General features: G+C 45.6%; 1 protein-coding gene across 7 annotated transcripts in view; it reads left to right on the forward strand.

Annotated features, from left to right (window-relative positions):
- Nucleotides 1-22,302, forward strand: part of NUP98 (nucleoporin 98 and 96 precursor) — an 83,921-nt gene that overhangs the window by 11,970 nt on the left and 49,649 nt on the right. The window contains exon 1 of one of the 7 annotated variants that reach the window (XM_077298928.1): nt 21,079-21,212. The exons of 2 other annotated variants lie outside the window; for them this stretch is intronic. The gene's annotated coding sequence lies outside the window, so the exon portion shown is untranslated. Of the gene's footprint in view, nt 1-21,078; nt 21,213-21,237; nt 21,259-21,352; nt 21,635-22,302 lie in introns of those variants that run through there. 4 more of the 7 variants (XM_077298933.1, XM_077298929.1, XM_077298930.1 and 1 more) reach the window with 4 other exon arrangements.

Genomic DNA, 22,302 nt, shown 5'->3' on the forward strand with positions numbered 1-22,302 from the left:
CATGTGCGGTCATTATACAGTATGGAGCATCATGTGCGGTCATTATACAGTATGGAGCATCATGTGTGGCCATTATACAGTATGGAGCATCATGTGCGGTCATTATACAGTATGGAGCATCATGTGCGGACATCATACAGTATGGAGCATCATGTGGGACCATTATACAGTATGTAGCATCATGTGCGGTCATCATACAGTATGGAGCATCATGTGTGGCCATTATACAGTATGGAGCATCATGTGAGGCCATTATACAGTATGGAGCATCATGTGTGGTCATCATACAGTATGGAGCATCATGTGCGGTCATTATACAGTATGGAGCATCATGTGCAGTCATACAGTATGGAGCATCATGTGCGGTCATTATACAGTATGGAGCACAGTGTGGCCATTATACAGTATGGAGCATCATGTGTGGCCATTATACAGTATGGAGCATCATGTGCGGCCATTATACAGTATGGAGCATCATGTGCGGTCATTATACAGTATGGAGCATCATGTGCGGTCATTATACAGTATGGAGCATCATGTACGGCCATTATACAGTATGGAGCATCATGTGCGGTCATTATACAGTATGGAGCATCATGTGCGGCCATTATACAGTATGGAGCATCATGTGCGGTCATTATACAGTATGGAGCATCATGTGCGGTCATTATACTGTATGGAGCATCATGTGCGGTCATTATACAGTATGGAGCATCATGTGCAGTCATTATACAGTATGGAGCATCATGTGCGGTCATTATACAGTATGGAGCATCATGTGCAGTCATTATACAGTATGGAGCATCATGTGCGGTCATTATACAGTATGGAGCATCATGTGCGGTCATTATACTGTATGGAGCATCATGTGTGGCCATTATACAGTATGGAGCATCATGGGTGGTCATTATACAGTATGGAGCATCATGTGCGGTCATACAGTATGGAGCATCATGTGTCATGATCTCTGCAGGCAGAGATCATAGCAAGCCTATAGAGGGACAAGCTCTCGGAAGATGGAACTATACTGACCATGAACTAAGCCTGCCGCGCAACTAGAAATAGCCAGGTAGCATTACCTATTTAACGCTAGATGCCCAGCTCTGGCCTAAGACCTAAATAGCTAGCAGAGGGAAATATAAGACCTGGCTCACCTCTAGAGAAATATTCCAAAGAAGACAGTAGCCCCCCCACATATAATGACGGTGAGTTCAGATGAAACAACAAACGCAGCAGGAAAATAGTCTTAGCAAATTTGAGGTCCGCTTACTAGATAGCAGAAGACAGATAGTATACTTTCATGGTCAGCAGAAAAACACTAACAAAACACCATCCAGAGATTACCTTAAACTCTGGCATTAACTCATAACGCCAGAGTAGCAATCCCTGATCAACGAGAGCTTTCCAGACACAGTAACAAAACTTCAGCTGTGAACTGGAACAAATAGGCAAAACAAAACATGGACAAAAGTCCAACTTATCTAGTAGTAGTCTAGAAGCAGGAACAAGCACTGAGAGGCATCAGATAACATTGTTGACCGGCAAGAAACCACCAGAGAAATGAGCTTAAATAGCGACACCCACTACTGATGGAATCAGGTGAAACAGGAAAGAGGATGACAAGTCCAATTCCACAAGCGGCCACCGGGGGAGCCCAGAATCCAAATTCACAACAGTACCCCCCCCTCAAGGAGGGGGCACCGAACCCTCACCAGATCCACCAGGGCGACCAGGATGAGCCCTATGGAAGGCACGAACAAGATCAGAAGCATGAACATCAGATGCATTGACCCAAGAATTATCCTCCTGGCCGTAACCCTTCCAGTTGACCAGATACTGGAGTTTCCGTCTGGAAACACGAGAGTCCAAAATTTTCTCCACAACGTACTCCAACTCACCCTCAACCAACACCGGAGCAGGAGGCTCAACTGAAGGTACAACAGGTACCTCATACCTGCGCAATAACGACCGATGAAAAACGTTATGAATGGAAAAGGACGCAGGGAGGTCCAAACGGAAAGAAACAGGATTAAGAATCTCCAATATTCTATAAGGGCCGATGAACCGAGGCTTAAACTTAGGAGAAGAGACCCTCATAGGGACAAAACGAGAAGACAACCACACTAAATCTCCAACACAAAGCCGAGAACCAACACGACGATGACGGTTGGCAAAACGCTGAGTCTTCTCCTGGGACAACTTCAAATTGTCCATAACCTGCCCCCAAATGTGATGCAATCTCTCTACCACCGCATCCACTCCAGGACAATCCGAGGATTCCACCTGACCGGAGGAAAATCGAGGGTGAAACCCCGAATTACAGAAAAACGGGGACACCAAGGTGGAAGAACTGGCCCGATTATTGAGGGCGAACTCTGCCAATGGCAAAAAAGCAACCCAATCATCCTGGTCAGCAGAGACAAAACACCTCAGATATGTCTCAAGGGTCTGATTAGTCCGCTCGGTCTGGCCATTAGTCTGAGGGTGAAAAGCAGACGAAAAAGACAAATCTATGCCCATCCTAGCACAGAATGCCCGCCAAAATCTAGACACAAATTGGGTACCTCTGTCAGAAACAATATTCTCAGGAATACCGTGCAATCGGACAACATTCTGAAAAAACAGAGGAACCAACTCAGAAGAAGAAGGCAACTTGGGCAGAGGAACCAAATGGACCATTTTAGAGAAACGGTCACAGACCACCCAGATGACAGACATCTTCTGGGAAACAGGCAGATCTGAAATAAAATCCATCGAGATGTGTGTCCAAGGCCTCTTAGGAATAGGCAAGGGCAACAGCAGTCCGCTAGCCCGAGAACTACAAGACTTGGCCCGAGCACAAACGTCACATGACTGCACAAAGACTCGCACATCTCGTGACAGAGAAGGCCACCAGAAGGATCTTGCCACCAAATCCCTGGTACCAAAAATTCCGGGATGACCTGCCAATGCAGAAGAATGTACCTCAGAGATGACTCTGCTGGTCCAATCATCCGGAACAAACAGTCTATCAGGCGGACAACGATCCGGTCTATCCGCCTGAAACTCTTGCAAGGACCGCCGCAGATCAGGAGAAACGGCCGACAAAATTACTCCCTCCCTAAGGATACCTGTGGGTTCAGAATTACCAGGAGAGTCCGGGTCAAAACTCCTAGAAAGGGCATCTGCCTTAACATTCTTAGAACCCGGTAGGTATGACACCACAAAATTAAAGCGAGAAAAAAATAAAGACCAGCGCGCCTGTCTAGGATTCAGGCGTCTGGCAGTCTCAAGATAAATCAAATTTTTGTGGTCAGTCAATACCACCACCTGATGTCTAGCCCCCTCGAGCCAATGGCGCCACTCCTCAAACGCCCACTTCATGGCCAAAAGCTCCCGATTCCCAACATCATAATTCCGCTCTGCGGGCGAAAATTTGCGAGAAAAGAAGGCACAAGGCCTAATGACGGAGCAGTCGGAACCTTTCTGCGACAACACTGCCCCAGCTCCGATCTCCGAAGCGTCAACCTCAACCTGAAAAGGCAGATTCACATCAGGCTGACGCAACACAGGGGCAGAGGCAAAACGGCGCTTAAGCTCCTGAAAGGCCTCTACAGCATGAGGGGACCAATTAGCAACATCAGCGCCTTGTCTGGTCAAATCAGTCAGTGGTTTAACGACATCCGAAAAACCAGCAATAAATCGGCGGTAAAAGTTGGCAAAGCCCAAAAATCTCTGAAGACCCTTAAGAGAGGAGGGCTGAGTCCAGTCACAAATAGCTTGCACCTTGACGGGATCCATCTCAATGGAAGAGGGAGAAAAAATATACCCCAAAAAGGAAATTTTCTGGACCCCAAAAACGCACTTAGACCCCTTCACACATAAAAAATTAGACCGCAGAACCTGAAAAACTCTCCTGACCTGCTGGACATGAGAGTCCCAGTCATCAGAAAAAATCAGAATATCATCCAGATATATTATCATAAATTTATCCAGAAAATCGCGGAAAATATCATGCATAAAAGACTGGAAAACTGAAGGGGCATTAGAAAGACCAAAAGGCATGACCAAATACTCAAAGTGGCCCTCGGGCGTATTAAATGCGGTCTTCCACTCATCCCCCTGCCTGATCCGCACCAAATTATACGCCCCACGAAGATCAATTTTAGAGAACCACTTAGCACCCTCTATACGAGCAAACAAATCAGTAAGCAATGGCAATGGGTATTGATACTTAACAGTGATCTTATTCAGAAGCCGATAATCAATACATGGTCTCAAAGAGCCGTCTTTTTTTGAGACAAAGAAAAACCCAGCTCCCAAGGGAGAAGAAGATGGACGAATATGTCCCTTTTCCAAAGACTCCTTTATATATTCCCGCATAGCAGCATGTTCCGGCACAGACAAATTAAACAAACGACCCTTTGGATATTTACAACCCGGTATCAAATCTATGGCACAATCGCACTCACGGTGCGGAGGTAACGACCCAAGCTTGGGTTCGTCAAAGACGTCTTGATAATCAGAGAGGAACTCAGGGACTTCAGAGGGAATGGACGACGAAATAGAAACCAAAGGTACGTCCCCATGAATACCCTTACATCCCCAGCTCAACACAGACATTGCTCTCCAGTCCAAGACTGGGTTGTGAGACTGCAACCATGGCAATCCCAGTACCAAATCGTCATGTAAATTATACAGCACCAGGAAACGAATAATCTCCTGGTGATCCGGATTGATACGCATGGTTACTTGTGTCCAGTATTGTGGTTTATTATTAGCCAATGGGGTGGAGTCAATCCCCTTCAGAGGAATAAGAGTCTCCAAAGGCTCTAAATCAAAACCACAACGATTGGCAAAGGACCAATCCATAAGACTCAGAGCGGCGCCAGAGTCAACATAGGCGTCCGTGGCAATGGATGACAAAGAGCAAATCAGGGTTACAGACAAAATAAACTTAGACTGAATGGTGCTAATGGAAACAGACTTATCAAGCTTCTTTGTACGCCTAGAGCATGCTGATATAACATGAGTAGAATCCCCACAATAGAAACACAATCCATTCTTCCGTCTAAAATTCTGTCGCTCGCTCCTGGACAGAATTCTATCACACTGCATACTTTCTGGCGTCTTTTCCATAGACACCGCCAGATGGTGCACCGGTTTGCGCTCCCGCAGACGCCTATCAATCTGAATAGCCATTGTCATGGACTCATTCAGACCTGCAGGCAAAGGGAACCCCACCATAACATCCTTAACGGCATCAGAGAGACCTTCTCTGAAAGTTGCCGCCAAGGCGCACTCATTCCACTGAGTAAGCACAGACCATTTACGGAATTTTTGGCAGAAAACTTCAGCTTCGTCTTGCCCCTGAGATAGTGCCATCAAAGTTTTTTCTGCCTGAAGTTCCAAATGAGGTTCCTCATAAAGCAAGCCCAAGGCCAGAAAAAACGCATCCACATCGCGTAACGCAGGATCCCCTGCTGGCAATGAGAAGGCCCAATCTTGAGGGTCACCCCTGAGCAAGGAAATCACAATCCTAACCTGCTGAGCAGGGTCTCCAGCTGAACGAGACTTCAGGGACAAATAAAGCTTACAATTATTTCGGAAATTCTGGAAGCTAGCTCTATTCCCTGTGAAGAACTCCGGCAAAGGAATTCTCGGCTCAGATACCGGAGCATGTACCACAAAATCTTGTAAATTTTGTACTTTCGTGATGAGATTATTCAAACCCGCAGTTACACTCTGGAGATCCATTATTGTCAGGTGCACACAGAGCATACAGAGATTAGGAGGAGAGAGAGAGAAAAGACTGCAGCAAGGCAGACTGGAGGAAAAAAAAAAAAAAAAAAAAAAAAAATTTCAGCAGACTTCTTATAACTCTCCTTTCTCAACCTGGGTCTTTAACACTTTAGTGGCCGGTCAAACTGTCATGATCTCTGCAGGCAGAGATCATAGCAAGCCTATAGAGGGACAAGCTCTCGGAAGATGGAACTATACTGACCATGAACTAAGCCTGCCGCGCAACTAGAAATAGCCAGGTAGCATTACCTATTTAACGCTAGATGCCCAGCTCTGGCCTAAGACCTAAATAGCTAGCAGAGGGAAATATAAGACCTGGCTCACCTCTAGAGAAATATTCCAAAGAAGACAGTAGCCCCCCCACATATAATGACGGTGAGTTCAGATGAAACAACAAACGCAGCAGGAAAATAGTCTTAGCAAATTTGAGGTCCGCTTACTAGATAGCAGAAGACAGATAGTATACTTTCATGGTCAGCAGAAAAACACTAACAAAACACCATCCAGAGATTACCTTAAACTCTGGCATTAACTCATAACGCCAGAGTAGCAATCCCTGATCAACGAGAGCTTTCCAGACACAGTAACAAAACTTCAGCTGTGAACTGGAACAAATAGGCAAAACAAAACATGGACAAAAGTCCAACTTATCTAGTAGTAGTCTAGAAGCAGGAACAAGCACTGAGAGGCATCAGATAACATTGTTGACCGGCAAGAAACCACCAGAGAAATGAGCTTAAATAGCGACACCCACTACTGATGGAATCAGGTGAAACAGGAAAGAGGATGACAAGTCCAATTCCACAAGCGGCCACCGGGGGAGCCCAGAATCCAAATTCACAACAATCATGTGCGGTCATTATACAGTATGGAGCATCATGTGCGGTCATTATACAGTATGGAGCATCATGTGCGGTCATTATACAGTATGGAGCATCATGTGCAGTCATACAGTATGGAGCATCATGTGCGGTCATTATACAGTATGGAGCACTGTGTGGCCATTATACAGTATGGAGCATCATGTGTGGCCATTATACAGTATGGAGCATCATGTGTGGTCATTATACAGTATGGAGCACTGTGTGGCCATTATACAGTATGGAGCATCATGTGCGGTCATTATACAGTATGGAGCATCATGTGTGGTCATTATACAGTATGGAGCACTGTGTGGCCATTATACAGTATGGAGCATCATGTGCGGTCATTATACAGTATGGAGCATCATGTGTGGCCATTATACAGTATGGAGCATCATGTGTGGTCATTATGCAGTATGGAGCATCATGTGTGGACATTATACAGTATGGAGCATCATGTGCGGTCATTATACAGTATGGAGCATCATGTGCGGCCATTATACAGTATGGAGCATCATGTGCATCCATTATACAGTATGGAGCATCATGTGTGGCCATTATACAGTATGGAGCATCATGTGCGGTCATTATACAGTATGGAGCATCATGTGCGGTTGTTATACAGTATGGAGCATCATGTGCGGTCATTATACAGTATGGAGCATCATGTGTGGCCATTATACAGTATGGAGCATCATGTGCGGTCATTATACAGTATGGAGCACTGTGTGGCCATTATACAGTATGGGGCATCATGTGCGGTCATTATACAGTATGGAGCATCATGTGCGGTTGTTATACAGTATGGAGCATCATGTGTGGCCATTATACAGTATGGAGCATCATGTGTGGCCATTATACAGTATGGAGCATCATGTGCGGTCATTATACAGTATGGAGCATCATGTGCGGTCATTATACAGTATGGAGCATCATGTGCGGTCATTATACAGTATGGAGCGTCATGTGTGGCCATTATACAGTATGGAGCATCATGTGCGGTCATTATACAGTATGGAGCACTGTGTGGCCATTATACAGTATGGAGCATCATGTGCGGTCATTATACAGTATGGAGCATCATGTGCGGTCATTATACAGTATGGAGCATCATGTGTGGCCGTTATACAATATGGGGCATCATGTGCGACCGTTATACAGTATGGAGCATCATGTGTGGCCATTATACAGTGTGGAGCATCATGTGTGGCCATTATACAGTATGGAGCATCATGTGTGGCCATTATACAGTATGGGGCATCATGTGCAGGCAGCATACAGTATGGAGCATCATGTACGGTCATTATACAGTATGGAGCATCATGTGCGGTCATTATACAGTATGGAGCATCATGTGTGGCCATTATACAGTATGGAGCATCATGTGCGGTCATTATACAGTATGGAGCATCATGTGCGGTTGTTATACAGTATGGGGCATCATGTGTGGCCATTATACATTATAGAGCATCATGTGCGGTCATTATACAGTATGGAGCATCATGTGCGGTCATTATACAGTATGGAGCACTGTGTGGCCATTATACAGTATGGGGCATCATGTGCGGTCATTATACAGTATGGAGCATCATGTGTGGCCATTATACAGTATGGAGCATCATGTGCGGTCATTATACAGTATGGAGCATCATGTGCGGTCATTATACAGTATGGAGCATCATGTGCGGTCATTATACAGTATGGAGCATCATGTGCGGCCATTATACAGTATGGAGCATCATGTGCGGCCATTATACAGTATGGAGCATCATGTGCGGTCATTATACAGTATGGAGCATCATGTGCGGTCATTATACAGTATGGAGCATCATGTGCGGTCATTATACAGTATGGAGCATCATGTGCGGTCATTATACAGTATGGAGCATCATGTGCGGTCATTATACAGTATGGAGCATCATGTGCGGTCATTATACAGTATGGAGCATCATGTGCGGCCATTATACAGTATGGAGCATCATGTGGGGCCATTATACAGTATGGAGCATCATGTGCGGCCATTATACAGTATGGAGCATCATGTGCGGTCATTATACAGTATGGAGCATCATGTGGGGCCATTATACAGTATGGAGCATCATGTGGGGCCATTATACAGTATGGAGCATCATGTGGGGCCATTATACAGTATGGAGCATCATGTGGGGCCATTATACAGTATGGAGCATCATGTGGGGCCATTATACAGTATGGAGAATCATGTGGGGCCATTATACAGTATGGAGCATCATGTGGGGCCATTATACAGTATGGAGCATCATGTGTGTTCATTATACAGTATGGAGCATCATGTGTGGCCATTATACAGTATGGGGCACTGTGTGGCCATTATACATTATGGAGCATCATGTGTGGCCATTATACAGTATGGAGCACTGTGTGGCCATTATACAGTATGGAGCATCATGTGTGGCCATTATACAGTATGGAGCATCATGTGCGGTCATTATACAGTATGGAGCATCATGTGCAGCCATTATACAGTATGGGGCATCATGTGTGGCCATTATACACTATGGAGCATCATGTGTGGTCATTATACAGTATGGAGCATCATGTGCAGCCATTATACAGTATGGAGCATCATGTGCGGCCATTATACAGTATGGAGCATCATGTGCGGTCATTATACAGTATGGAGCATCATGTGCGGTCATTATACAGTATGGAGCATCATGTGCGGTCATTATACAGTATCGAGCATCATGTGTGGACATTATACAGTATGGAGCATCATGTGGGGCTATTATTCAGTATTGAGCATCATGTGTGGCCATTATACAGTATGGAGCATCATGTGTGGTCATTATACAGTATGGAGCACTGTGTGGCCATTATACAGTATGGAGCATCATGTGCGGTCATTATACAGTTTGGAGCATCATGTGCGGCCATTATACAGTATGGAGCATCATGTGCGGTCATTATACAGTATGGAGCACTGTGTGGCCATTATACAGTATGGAGCATCATGTGTGGCCATTATACAGTATGGAGCATCATGTGCGGTCATTATACAGTATGGAGCATCATGTGCAGCCATTATACAGTATGGGGCATCATGTGTGGCCATTATACAGTATGGAGCATCATGTGTGGCCATTATACAGTATGGAGCATCATGTGTGGCCATTATACAGTATGGAGTATCATGTGTGGTCATTATACAGTATGGAGCATCATGTGTGGCCATTATACAGTATGGAGCATCATGTGTGGCCATTATACAGTATGGAGCATCATGTGCGGTCATTATACAGTATGGAGCATCATGTGCGGTCATTATACAGTATCGAGCATCATGTGTGGACATTATACAGTATGGAGCATCATGTGGGGCTATTATTCAGTATTGAGCATCATGTGTGGCCATTATACAGTATGGAGCATCATGTGTGGTCATTATACAGTATGGAGCACTGTGTGGCCATTATACAGTATGGAGCATCATGTGCGGTCATTATACAGTTTGGAGCATCATGTGCGGCCATTATACAGTATGGAGCATCATGTGCGGTCATTATACAGTATGGAGCACTGTGTGGCCATTATACAGTATGGAGCATCATGTGTGGCCATTATACAGTATGGAGCATCATGTGCGGTCATTATACAGTATGGAGCATCATGTGCAGCCATTATACAGTATGGGGCATCATGTGTGGCCATTATACAGTATGGAGCATCATGTGTGGCCATTATACAGTATGGAGCATCATGTGTGGCCATTATACAGTATGGAGTATCATGTGTGGTCATTATACAGTATGGAGCATCATGTGTGGCCATTATACAGTATGGAGCATCATGTGTGGCCATTATACAGTATGGAGCATCATGTGTGGTCATTATACAGTATGGAGCATCATGTGTGGCCATTATACAGTATGGAGCATCATGTGCGGCCATTATACAGTATGGAGCATCATGTGCGGCCATTATACAGTATGGAGCACTGTGTGGCCATTATACAGTATGGAGCATCACGTGTGGCCATTATACAGTATGGAGCATCATGTGTGGCCATTATACAGTATGGAGCATCATGTGTGGCCATTATACAGTATGGAGCATCATGTGTGGCCATTATACAGTATGGGGCACTGTGTGGCCATTATACAGTATGGAGCATCATGTGTGGCCATTATACAGTATGGAGCATCATGTGTGGCCATTATACAGTATGGAGCATCATGTGTGGCCATTATACAGTATGGAGCATCATGTGTGGTCATTATACAGTATGGAGCATCATGTGTGGCCATTATACAGTATGGAGCATCATGTGTGGTCATTATACAGTATGGAGCATCATGTGTGGCCATTATACAGTATGGAGCATCATGTGCGGCCATTATACAGTATGGAGCATCATGTGCGGTCATTATACAGTATGGAGCATCATGTGCGGTCATTATACAGTATGGAGCATCATGTGCGGTCATTATACAGTATCGAGCATCATGTGTGGACATTATACAGTATGGAGCATCATGTGGGGCTATTATTCAGTATTGAGCATCATGTGTGGCCATTATACAGTATGGAGCATCATGTGTGGCCATTATACAGTATGGAGCATCATGTGTGGTCATTATACAGTATGGAGCACTGTGTGGCCATTATACAGTATGGAGCATCATGTGCGGTCATTATACAGTTTGGAGCATCATGTGCGGCCATTATACAGTATGGAGCATCATGTGCGGTCATTATACAGTATGGAGCACTGTGTGGCCATTATACAGTATGGAGCATCATGTGTGGCCATTATACAGTATGGAGCATCATGTGCGGTCATTATACAGTATGGAGCATCATGTGCAGCCATTATACAGTATGGGGCATCATGTGCGGCCATTATACACTATGGAGCATCATGTGCAGCCATTATACAGTATGGAGCATCATGTGCGGCCATTATACAGTATGGAGCATCATGTGCGGCCATTATACAGTATGGAGCATCATGTGCGGTCATTATACAGTATGGAGCATCATGTGCGGTCATTATACAGTATGGAGCATCATGTGGGGCTATTATTCAGTATTGAGCATCATGTGTGGCCATTATACAGTATGGAGCATCATGTGTGGCCATTATACAGTATGGAGCATCATGTGTGGTCATTATACAGTATGGAGTATCATGTGTGGTCATTATACAGTATGGAGCATCATGTGTGGCCATTATACAGTATGGAGCATCATGTGTGGCCATTATACAGTATGGAGTATCATGTGTGGTCATTATACAGTATGGAGCATCATGTGTGGCCATTATACAGTATGGAGCATCATGTGTGGCCATTATACAGTATGGAGCATCATGTGCGGCCATTATACAGTATGGAGCACTGTGTGGCCATTATACAGTATGGAGCATCACGTGTGGCCATTATACAGTATGGAGCATCATGTGTGGCCATTATACAGTATGGAGCATCATGTGTGGCCATTATACAGTATGGAGCATCATGTGTGGCCATTATACAGTATGGAGCATCATGTGTGGCCATTATACAGTATGGAGCATCATGTGTGGCCATTATACAGTATGGAGCATCATGTGTGGCCATTATACAGTATGGAGCATCATGTGCGGCCATTATACAGTATGGAGCATCATGTGCGGCCATTATACAGTATGGAGCACTGTGTGGCCATTATACAGTATGGAGCATCATGTGTGGCCATTATACAGTATGGAGCATCATGTGTGGTCATTATACAGTATGGAGCATCATGTGTGGCCATTATACAGTATGGAGCATCATGTGCGGTCATTATATAGTATGGGGCATCATGTGTGGCCATTATACAGTATGGGGCATCATGTGTGGCCATTATACAGTATGGAGCATCATGTGCGGTCATTATACAGTATGGAGCATCATGTGCGGTCATTATACAGTATGGAGCATCATGTGTGGCCATTATACAGTATGGAGCATCATGTGCGGCCATTATACAGTATGGAGCATCATGTGCGGTCATTATACAGTATGGAGCATCATGTGCGGTCATTATACAGTATGGAGCATCATGTGCGGTCATTATACAGTATCGAGCATCATGTGTGGACATTATACAGTATGGAGCATCATGTGGGGCTATTATTCAGTATTGAGCATCATGTGTGGCCATTATACAGTATGGAGCATCATGTGTGGCCATTATACAGTATGGAGCATCATGTGTGGTCATTATACAGTATGGAGCACTGTGTGGCCATTATACAGTATGGAGCATCATGTGCGGTCATTATACAGTTTGGAGCATCATGTGCGGCCATTATACAGTATGGAGCATCATGTGCGGTCATTATACAGTATGGAGCACTGTGTGGCCATTATACAGTATGGAGCATCATGTGTGGCCATTATACAGTATGGAGCATCATGTGCGGTCATTATACAGTATGGAGCATCATGTGCAGCCATTATACAGTATGGGGCATCATGTGCGGCCATTATACACTATGGAGCATCATGTGCAGCCATTATACAGTATGGAGCATCATGTGCGGCCATTATACAGTATGGAGCATCATGTGCGGCCATTATACAGTATGGAGCATCATGTGCGGTCATTATACAGTATGGAGCATCATGTGCGGTCATTATACAGTATGGAGCATCATGTGGGGCTATTATTCAGTATTGAGCATCATGTGTGGCCATTATACAGTATGGAGCATCATGTGTGGCCATTATACAGTATGGAGCATCATGTGTGGTCATTATACAGTATGGAGTATCATGTGTGGTCATTATACAGTATGGAGCATCATGTGTGGCCATTATACAGTATGGAGCATCATGTGTGGCCATTATACAGTATGGAGTATCATGTGTGGTCATTATACAGTATGGAGCATCATGTGTGGCCATTATACAGTATGGAGCATCATGTGCGGCCATTATACAGTATGGAGCACTGTGTGGCCATTATACAGTATGGAGCATCACGTGTGGCCATTATACAGTATGGAGCATCATGTGTGGCCATTATACAGTATGGAGCATCATGTGTGGCCATTATACAGTATGGAGCATCATGTGTGGCCATTATACAGTATGGAGCATCATGTGTGGCCATTATACAGTATGGAGCATCATGTGTGGCCATTATACAGTATGGAGCATCATGTGTGGCCATTATACAGTATGGAGCATCATGTGCGGCCATTATACAGTATGGAGCATCATGTGCGGCCATTATACAGTATGGAGCACTGTGTGGCCATTATACAGTATGGAGCATCATGTGTGGCCATTATACAGTATGGAGCATCATGTGTGGTCATTATACAGTATGGAGCATCATGTGTGGCCATTATACAGTATGGAGCATCATGTGCGGTCATTATATAGTATGGAGCATCATGTGTGGCCATTATACAGTATGGGGCATCATGTGCGGCCATTATACAGTATGGAGCATCATGTGCGGTCATTATACAGTATGGAGCATCATGTGCGGTCATTATACAGTATGGAGCATCATGTGCGGCCATTATACAGTATGGGGCATCATGTGCGGTCATTATACAGTATGGAGCATCATGTGTGGCCATTATACAGTATGGAGCATCATGTGCGGTCATTATACAGTATGGAGCATCATGTGTGGTCATTATACAGTATGGAGCATCATGTGTGTTCATTATACAGTATGGAGCATCATGTGGGGCCATTATACAGTATGGAGCATCATGTGGGGCCATTATACAGTATGGAGCATCATGTGCGGTCATTATATAGTATGGAGCATCATGTGTGGCCATTATACAGTATGGAGCATCATGTGTGGCCATTATACAGTATGGAGCATCATGTGCGGTCATTATACAGTATGGAGCATCATGTGTGGCCATTATACAGTATGGAGCATCATGTGCGGCCATTATACAGTATGGAGCATCATGTGTGGCCATTATACAGTATGGAGCATCATGTGTGGCCATTATACAGTATGGAGCATCATGTGTGGCCATTATACAGTATGGAGCATCATGTGCGGTCATTATACAGTATGGAGCATCATGTGCGGTCATTATACAGTATGGAGCATCATGTGTGGCCATTATACAGTATGGAGCATCATGTGCGGCCATTATATAGTATGGAGCATCATGTGTGGCCATTATACAGTATGGAGCATCATGTGCGGTCATTATATAGTATGGAGCATCATGTGGGGCCATTATACAGTATGGAGCATCATGTGGGGTCATTATATAGTATGGAGCATCATGTGGGGCCATTATACAGTATGGAGCATCATGTGGGGCCATTATACAGTATGGAGCATCATGTGCGGTCATTATACAGTATGGAGCATCATGTGTGGCCATTATACAGTATGGAGCATCATGTGCGGTCATTATATAGTATGGAGCATCATGTGGGGCCATTATACAGTATGGAGCATCATGTGGGGCCATTATACAGTATGGAGCATCATGTGTGGCCATTATACAGTATGGAGCATCATGTGCGGCCATTATACAGTATGGAGCATCATGTGCGGCCATTATACAGTATGGAGCATCATGTGTGGCCGTTATACAGTATGGAGCATCATATGTGGCCGTTATACAGTATGGAGCATCATATGTGGCCGTTATACAGTATGGAGCATCATGTGCGGCCATTATACAGTATGGAGCATCATGTGTGGGCATTATACAGTATGGAGCATCATGTGAGGCCATTATACAGTATGGAGCATCATGTGCGGCCATTATACAGTATGGAGCATCATGTGAGGCCATTATACAGTATGGAGCATCATGTGAGGCCATTATACAGTATGGAGCATCATGTGTGGCCGTTATACAGTATGGAGCATCATATGTGGCCGTTATACAGTATGGAGCATCATGTGCGGCCATTATACAGTATGGAGCATCATGTGCGGTCATTATACAGTATGGAGCATCATGTGCGGTCATTATACAGTATGAAGCATCATGTGTGGCCATTATACAGTATGGAGCGTCATGTGTGGGCATTATACAGTATTGATCATCATGTGTGGCCATTATACAGTATGGAGCATCATGTGTGGCCATTATACAGTATGGGGCATCATGTGTGGCCATTATACAGTATGGAGCATCATGTGTGGCTATTATACAGTATGGGGCATCATGTGTGGCCATTATACAGTATGGAGCATCATGTGAGGCCATTATACAGTATGGAGCATCATGTGTGGCCGTTATACAGTATGGAGCATCATGTGCGGTCATTATACAGTATGGGGCATCATGTGTGGCCATTATACAGTATGGAGCATCATGTGTGGCCATTATACAGTATGGAGCATCATGTGCGGTCATTATACAGTATGGAGCATCATGTGCAGCCATTATACAGTATGGGGCATCATGTGCGGCCATTATACACTATGGAGCATCATGTGCAGCCATTATACAGTATGGAGCATCATGTGCGGCCATTATACAGTATGGAGCATCATGTGCGGTCATTATACAGTATGGAGCATCATGTGCGGTCATTATACAGTATGGAGCATCATGTGGGGCTATTATTCAGTATTGAGCATCATGTGTGGCCATTATACAGTATGGAGCATCATGTGTGGCCATTATACAGTATGGAGCATCATGTGTGGTCATTATACAGTATGGAGTATCATGTGTGGTCATTATACAGTATGGAGCATCATGTGTGGCCATTATACAGTATGGAGCATCATGTGTGGCCATTATACAGTATGGAGCATCATGTGTGGTCATTATACAGTATGGAGCATCATGTGCGGCCATTATACAGTATGGAGCATCATGTGCGGCCATTATACAGTATGGAGCACTGTGTGGCCATTATACAGTATGGAGCATCACGTGTGGCCATTATACAGTATGGAGCATCACGTGTGGCCATTATACAGTATGGAGCATCATGTGTGGCCATTATACAGTATGGAGCATCATGTGTGGCCATTATACAGTATGGAGCATCATGTGTGGCCATTATACAGTATGGAGCATCATGTGCGGCCATTATACAGTATGGAGCATCATGTGCGGCCATTATACAGTATGGAGCACTGTGTGGCCATTATACAGTATGGAGCATCACGTGTGGCCATTATACAGTATGGAGCATCATGTGTGGCCATTATACAGTATGGAGCATCATGTGTGGCCATTATACAGTATGGAGCATCATGTGTGGCCATTATACAGTATGGGGCACTGTGTGGCCATTATACAGTATGGAGCATCATGTGTGGCCATTATACAGTATGGAGCATCATGTGTGGCCATTATACAGTATGGAGCATCATGTGTGGCCATTATACAGTATGGAGCATCATGTGTGGTCATTATACAGTATGGAGCATCATGTGTGGCCATTATACAGTATGGAGCATCATGTGCGGTCATTATATAGTATGGAGCATCATGTGTGGCCATTATACAGTATGGGGCATCATGTGTGGCCATTATACAGTATGGAGCATCATGTGCAGTCATTATACAGTATGGAGCATCATGTGCGGTCATTATACAGTATGGAGCATCATGTGTGGCCATTATACAGTATGGGGCATCATGTGCGGTCATTATACAGTATGGAGCATCATGTGTGGCCATTATACAGTATGGAGCATCATGTGCGGTCATTATACAGTATGGAGCATCATGTGTGGTCATTATACAGTATGGAGCATCATGTGTGTTCATTATACAGTATGGAGCATCATGTGGGGCCATTATACAGTATGGAGCATCATGTGGGGCCATTATACAGTATGGAGCATCATGTGCGGTCATTATATAGTATGGAGCATCATGTGTGGCCATTATACAGTATGGAGCATCATGTGTGGCCATTATACAGTATGGAGCATCATGTGCGGTCATTATACAGTATGGAGCATCATGTGTGGCCATTATACAGTATGGAGCATCATGTGTGGCCATTATACAGTATGGAGCATCATGTGCGGTCATTATACAGTATGGAGCATCATGTGTGGCCATTATACAGTATGGAGCATCATGTGTGGCCATTATACAGTATGGAGCATCATGTGCGGTCATTATACAGTATGGAGCATCATGTGCGGTCATTATACAGTATGGAGCATCATGTGTGGCCATTATACAGTATGGAGCATCATGTGCGGTCATTATATAGTATGGAGCATCATGTGTGGCCATTATACAGTATGGAGCATCATGTGCGGTCATTATATAGTATGGAGCATCATGTGGGGCCATTATACAGTATGGAGCATCATGTGCGGTCATTATATAGTATGGAGCATCATGTGGGGCCATTATACAGTATGGAGCATCATGTGCGGTCATTATACAGTATGGAGCATCATGTGTGGCCATTATACAGTATGGAGCATCATGTGCGGTCATTATATAGTATGGAGCATCATGTGGGGCCATTATACAGTATGGAGCATCATGTGGGGCCATTATACAGTATGGAGCATCATGTGTGGCCATTATACAGTATGGAGCATCATGTGCGGCCATTATACAGTATGGAGCATCATGTGTGGCCATTATACAGTATGGAGCATCATGTGTGGCCGTTATACAGTATGGAGCATCATATGTGGCCATTATACAGTATGGAGCATCATGTGCGGCCATTATACAGTATGGAGCATCATGTGTGGGCATTATACAGTATGGAGCATCATGTGAGGCCATTATACAGTATGGAGCATCATGTGCGGCCATTATACAGTATGGAGCATCATGTGAGGCCATTATACAGTATGGAGCATCATGTGTGGCCGTTATACAGTATGGAGCATCATATGTGGCCATTATACAGTATGGAGCATCATGTGTGGCCATTATACAGTATGGAGCATCATGTGCGGTCATTATACAGTATGGAGCATCATGTGCGGTCATTATACAGTATGAAGCATCATGTGTGGCCATTATACAGTATGGAGCGTCATGTGTGGGCATTATACAGTATTGATCATCATGTGTGGCCATTATACAGTATGGAGCATCATGTGCGGTCATTATATAGTATGGAGCATCATGTGTGGCCATTATACAGTATGGAGCATCATGTGTGGCCATTATACAGTATGGAGCATCATGTGCGGTCATTATACAGTATGGAGCATCATGTGTGGCCATTATACAGTATGGAGCATCATGTGTGGCCATTATACAGTATGGAGCATCATGTGCGGTCATTATACAGTATGGAGCATCATGTGTGGCCATTATACAGTATGGAGCATCATGTGTGGCCATTATACAGTATGGAGCATCATGTGCGGTCATTATACAGTATGGAGCATCATGTGCGGTCATTATACAGTATGGAGCATCATGTGTGGCCATTATACAGTATGGAGCATCATGTGCGGTCATTATATAGTATGGAGCATCATGTGTGGCCATTATACAGTATGGAGCATCATGTGCGGTCATTATATAGTATGGAGCATCATGTGGGGCCATTATACAGTATGGAGCATCATGTGCGGTCATTATATAGTATGGAGCATCATGTGGGGCCATTATACAGTATGGAGCATCATGTGCGGTCATTATACAGTATGGAGCATCATGTGTGGCCATTATACAGTATGGAGCATCATGTGCGGTCATTATATAGTATGGAGCATCATGTGGGGCCATTATACAGTATGGAGCATCATGTGGGGCCATTATACAGTATGGAGCATCATGTGTGGCCATTATACAGTATGGAGCATCATGTGCGGCCATTATACAGTATGGAGCATCATGTGTGGCCATTATACAGTATGGAGCATCATGTGTGGCCGTTATACAGTATGGAGCATCATATGTGGCCATTATACAGTATGGAGCATCATGTGCGGCCATTATACAGTATGGAGCATCATGTGTGGGCATTATACAGTATGGAGCATCATGTGAGGCCATTATACAGTATGGAGCATCATGTGCGGCCATTATACAGTATGGAGCATCATGTGAGGCCATTATACAGTATGGAGCATCATGTGTGGCCGTTATACAGTATGGAGCATCATGTGCGGTCATTATACAGTATGGAGCATCATGTGCGGTCATTATACAGTATGGAGCATCATGTGTGGCCATTATACAGTATGGAGCATCATGTGTGGCCATTATACAGTATGGAGCATCATGTGTGGCCATTATACAGTATGGAGCATCATGTACGGTCATTATACAGTATGGAGCATCATGTGGGACCATTATACAGTATGGAGCATCATGTGCGGTCATTATACAGTATGGAGCATCATGTGCAGCCATTATACAGTATGGAGCATCATGTGTGGCCGTTATACAGTATGGAGCATCATGTGCGGTCATTATACAGTATGGAGCATCATGTGCGGTCATTATACAGTATGGAGCATCATGTGTGGCCGTTATACAGTATGGAGCATCATGTGCGGTCATTATACAGTATGGAGCATCATGTGCGGTCATTATACAGTATGGAGCATCATGTGTGGCCATTATACAGTATGGAGCATCATGTGTGGCCATTATACAGTATGGAGCATCATGTGTGGCCATTATACAGTATGGAGCATCATGTACGGTCATTATACAGTATGGAGCATCATGTGAGGCCATTATACAGTATGGGGCATCATGTGTGGTCATTATACTGTATGGAGCATCATGTGCAGCCATTATACAGTATGGAGCATCATGTGTGGCCGTTATACAGTATGGAGCATCATGTGCGGTCATTATACAGTATGGAGCATCATGTGCGGTCATTATACAGTATGGAGCATCATGTGTGGCCATTATACAGTATGGAGCATCATGTGTGGCCATTATACAGTATGGAGCATCATGTGTGGCCATTATACAGTATGGAGCATCATGTACGGTCATTATACAGTATGGAGCATCATGTGGGACCATTATACAGTATGGGGCACTGTGTGGCCATATTTTTTTGTTTATAATTATTGTATATGAAACAGTGTGATCAGCAGTGCTAAATGGGTGTGGTTGGGACGTGATATGGGTGTGGCTAATTGTGAATGGGTGTGGTCAGAGGCGTGGCCTAAAATTTAAAATACTTTGTCCCTCTTTTTGGAGGTATGATTTTGGGGGTGACATGTTCCCTTTAATACAGAAATAAATAATCTTGGCACCATCCCTTTAAGAGGAAATCCCCTCCCTCGAGGAGACGTCACTTAACAAGCGACGGGGACGGTATAAGCCGCCGCCTGACTCCGGCTCTCTCACGTGACCCGCGTTGCTAGGTGACCACTCCCCTGACAGGATGATTGGCAGCTGCTCTGCACAGTCGTTGAACAACTAAGTGGCGGGAACCAATGAGAGATGAAGCAGCAGGGCAGGTCACGCCCACAGGAAATAGCAGTCTTCGACGCTTCTCCCACCCGCTGAGTGAACCAATCAGGTTCTGATATCCGTCGTGACGCGCGGAACGTGCTGACGTCCCTGCGCTTTCATCAGCGCCATATTCATCAGGCTCTCCCGTCTGCGCACCGCAAGTTCTGAGGGGACCGGTAAGATGCGGGCGGTGTGCGGTCACTGCGCTGTTGTGAGAGGAGGGTGAGGGCGGCGGCGGGGCAGCGGGAGGAGGCGCCCGCGGGTGGGTGAGGAGCCGTTGGGTCGGTATCTGCGTGCTGTCCCCTCCCAGCTGTACTCGCGGAGCCTGCCACAGTGTCACCCGCTGCAGCCAGTCACATTCCAGCTTATGTGGGTGAGGAAGGAGGCGGAATGAAAGCTGCTCGCTGATTGGCTGCACTGAGTCCTAGTGTAATGGATGTGACGTCACCAGGTGAGGGGGTAGAGCAGCAGTCACGTGACCAGAACCCTCAGCTGCTGCACCACCTCTTCATGTGACGCTTGCTGTCTGGAGGAATAGTCACTGGTCAGTCACACAGGAGTTTCCGAGCTCGTAACCGCTGGAGATGGTGGTGATCAGGTCTGTACAGCGACCGATCCGACCATCTCCTCCACCGGCCATCTCCTCCTCCACCGGCCGTCTCGCTGTCTCCTCCTCCGGCCGTCTTCTCCACCAGCCGTCTCCTCCTCCTCCACCAGCCGGCCGTCTCCTCCACTTTACCACCACCGACCATCCATCACATCTACCACCACCGGCCGCCCCCATCACCAACCATTCCCTCCATCTATTCCCGCTGATCGCTGCGGTCAGTTGGTGATGGTGGCGGAGGGGCTGATTGCTGCGGTCAGTTGGTGATGGCGGCGGAGGGGCTGATTGCCGCGGTCAGTGGGTGATGGCGGCGGAGGGGCTGATTGCTGCGGTCAGTGGGTGATGGCGGCGGAGGGGCTGATTGCTGCGGTCAGTGGGTGATGGCGGCGGAGGGGCTGATTGCTGCGGTCAGTTGGTGATGGCGGCGGAGGGGCTGATTGCTGCGGTCAGTTGGTGGTGGCAGCGGAGGGGCTGATTGCCGCGGTCAGTTGGTGATGGCGGCGGAGGGGCTGATTGCCGCGGTCAGTGGGTGATGGCGGCGGAGGGGCTGATTGCTGCGGTCAGTTGGTGATGGCGGCGGAGAGGCTGATTGCCGCGGTCAGTTGGTGATGGCGGCGGAGGGCCTGATTGCTGCGGTCAGTTGGTGATGGCGGAGGGGC

Source organism: Ranitomeya variabilis, chromosome 3 (genome assembly GCF_051348905.1).
Source record: "Ranitomeya variabilis isolate aRanVar5 chromosome 3, aRanVar5.hap1, whole genome shotgun sequence".
Taxonomy (NCBI): Eukaryota; Metazoa; Chordata; class Amphibia; order Anura; family Dendrobatidae; genus Ranitomeya; species Ranitomeya variabilis.